The sequence below is a fragment of the Rutidosis leptorrhynchoides genome, chromosome 1 (assembly GCF_046630445.1).
Source record: "Rutidosis leptorrhynchoides isolate AG116_Rl617_1_P2 chromosome 1, CSIRO_AGI_Rlap_v1, whole genome shotgun sequence".
Taxonomy (NCBI): domain Eukaryota; kingdom Viridiplantae; phylum Streptophyta; class Magnoliopsida; order Asterales; family Asteraceae; genus Rutidosis; species Rutidosis leptorrhynchoides.
The window spans coordinates 4,045,413-4,048,891 of NC_092333.1; positions in this window are offsets into that span (position 1 = coordinate 4,045,413).

A 3,479-nucleotide genomic window follows, 5' to 3' on the forward strand; every position below is an offset into this window, starting at 1 on the left:
TTTGAGCTTTTTGGACATTTGCGTTTTCAAATCGTCGTTTTCGCCTTTTGTCTTCGCACTTATTTAATATAAACGATTACAACTTAAAATAGGACAATTACAACTAAATAATTTACATATTGGGAGGATATTGCTACTAAATATATGTTCATTTGGAGCACTATCAAATATCCCCATACTTGAACGTTGCTTGTCCTCAAGCAATACAGAACTTGAAATTAAATTACACGAATCACTTCTTTATTCTTCACACTTTATACATCAGTGATTTTGATACGGTGGTATAAACAATGATAGTAACATTTGTGGTTTACAGTCCCACATGACTATAAAAATTTAGATCCTTTAGAAAATTGGATCTTTATGAAAACTTTTGATCTTTTGAAAAATTAAGCTAGATTTTACCCTAGACAAGTTTTCCGGAATAACCCTTCACCGGTGTTTGCAAAATGATTTTGTGGGTTGTGTGGGTTTCAGATTTGAAAATTTTAGCTCAACACTTGCGATTTTGTGTTTCCCACTTGCTAACCTTGTATTTGGAAAGCAACACGTCCAGTTTACTTGTCCCGTATATTACCTTTCGGCAAACTACCGTCCGATTGTAAAGGAAAGCAATGAACAAACAACTGTTAAGGCGATGTCTAATGACATGCAGATGTTCATGGTCTACAACGTGTCGGATGCAATTACTATCCTTTGTAGGAGCAATAGTAAAGATCACCCTATAATTTATTTTTTTATTTTTTTTTGGTCTGGCACAAGGTCCTGTCTTCGACCATGCTATGCAACCACCGTTCTTACAGTTGACACCCGATTTGGTTCAGGTGACCTAATGAATTCCAGGTGAATTCCTAGGATTTTACATTCAATTGTAATGAACGCATTGAAAATAGGTTTTCAGAAAACAAATCGGTTTTAATTTGTTCAAAATATTTTCTCTTTCAAGCTCGAGTTTAGATTTCATCGAATTCCATGAGTTTGTAATTCTCAATCTTTAAGGTCAATCTCAAGGATTGAGTAATATCAGGCTTAAAAGCTAATTTTTAATCTTTTAGGAGATTATCCATTCTGGGGGTCTGATTTATTAGTCTTATCAAGCTAATTTGCACGGCGCCCTCTCCATTTTGGGTGTATAAAAGTAAGAATAGGTATTATGCTATTAATTAAGTCTCTTGTCCTAAGAGATCAATAAATTGATTTCGTTACTTGCTAACATGAATATGTCATCCGAATATATACCCACAAAAGGAAAGATGATGTTTTTAGCCTTACAGGCATCTTCAGTAATCTGGATGCATGAAATACATCATGAATGTTACTAAACCCATCTAAAACATTGAGCGCTTATGTCGCAATACAAAGCTGACAGATAGAATGGAAAACATGGTGATCACAACATATTGCGTGTGTACTTATCCTTGGATGGAATGAAAGCACAGTTCCATAATGTAACTATATCCTTTCAGTTACATGTTGAAGTTAGGAATAACATCGACTAGAACAACATATAGTTGCAACCAACGAAAGAAGAAATATATAGAGTAACCACATTAGCGTTATAGACGTTTTAAGCAGTCCCTTCCAGGAGGATAACAAGATTCATGGATTCTTAAGGTATTTTATATTACATTTTCGAAAGAAAATCGCACGAAAGGTGTGATCTTGGAACGAGAGTGGACTCTTCGAGCGGGTTGTTCTGAATTTATCCTTATACTTAAGGGGGATGCACGGATGAGAAGCTATGTGAACCCTAGGTCATAAAGAATGGTTACTCCCAAAAGAATCTCACTTCAAAAGTGATTTCTTGTACCTCAATATACTGATTCATAGAGATGATGTTGACGAGGGTATCGCAATTAGCCGTGAAATATTGAGAGTAGAAACCTACCTAGTGCCTTTCCTACAATGAGGTGACCACTGAGTGTACCCCAGAAAACTAATATATCGGCCCGCGTTTTTGTCATGTCTAACCTTAAAAGGAACATTTTATGAGCGCAAAGACTTCCTAACAAATTTTATAAAACTGCCATCCAAAGTGGCTCAAAAGTTTTTAACAAAGATCTTAATGGTAAGTTTCATCCCTAACGGAGGGCGAGAAGGAGTGTGGTCCATACATGGTGTAGTCTAATACGAAAACCTTTAATAAATTCAACCAAGAAAGTTTTGAAAAACCTTTAAACGTTTGATGTGACAACGTAAACAAAACGAAACTCTTAGTAAATTTTGAAGTATGTACACGTGTACCATTTTGCACAAAACTATTTGTCTTAAGTTAAACAACTCAATAAAGGAGCAATTTTTAAATAATTTGAAGGTATAACTTAGTACGTACTAACCAAAATAAGTAAAGGTAAATTTATTAGCTTAACTATATACATACATATATGATTTTATAAATCGCATAAGTCTTGTGAGGACCGCACAAATAAACAACGTGTAAAAATTTTGATAAACATAGTTTTTCGTATTTCAGAGGTTACGAGTTGAAAAAGATCGAGTGAAAAATCTTTGAATCATCGGGTGACATGTTACTAGGTAATGAAAACTAATAAATTAAATGTAGTTTTGATAACATAAGTCTTTGGGCCAAAAATGTTCACGTGCGAAGCCGTTGCTAAAAAGTGAGATATGAACGATAGAGCATGAGAATGAGAAGTTAATCGTTTCTTGACTTTGCAAAAAGCCACACAGGTTATGACTAATATTAAAGTCGAAATACCGATGGTATTAATATCACTAAATGAGAATCCCCTGGAATAAGTCAGGGCTTAGAGTTATGTAAGAAAAAGCATCGTTCCAACAGGTGTGGAAAATAAGATCCTTGGGGTAACGCAATAATTTTGAATGGTTTAAGTGTTAGTGGATGCCCGAAGGCTCTGCATAACGTGGTAGTGAGTGCCTTTATCACACACACACACACACACACACACACATAAATCTCTCGATTTCGACGGTCGTAATGAGACGACCCGTCCTAATCCATCAGGACGAATACATTACATTTGGTTACATCGCGAGGTACTTGACCTCTATATGATACATTTTACAAACATTGCATTCATTTTTAAAAGACAAACTTTCATTACATCGAAAGTTGACGGCATGCATACCATTTCATAATATATCCAACTATAATTGAGTTAATAATAATCTTGATGAACTCAACGACTCGAATGCAACGTCTTTTGAAATATGTCATGAATGACTCCAAGTAATATCTCTAAAATGAGCAAATGCACATCGGAAGATTTCTTTCGTACCTGAGAATAAAAATGCTTTCAAGTGTCTACCAAAAGGTTGGTGAGTTCATTAGTTTATCATAAATAATCATTTCATAATTTTAATAGACCACAAGATTTGATATTTCCATTTCTCATAAACATACGTCCCATGCATAGAGACAAAAATCATTCATATGGATTGAACACCTGGTAACCGACATTAACAAGATGCATATAAGAATATCCCCTATCATTCCG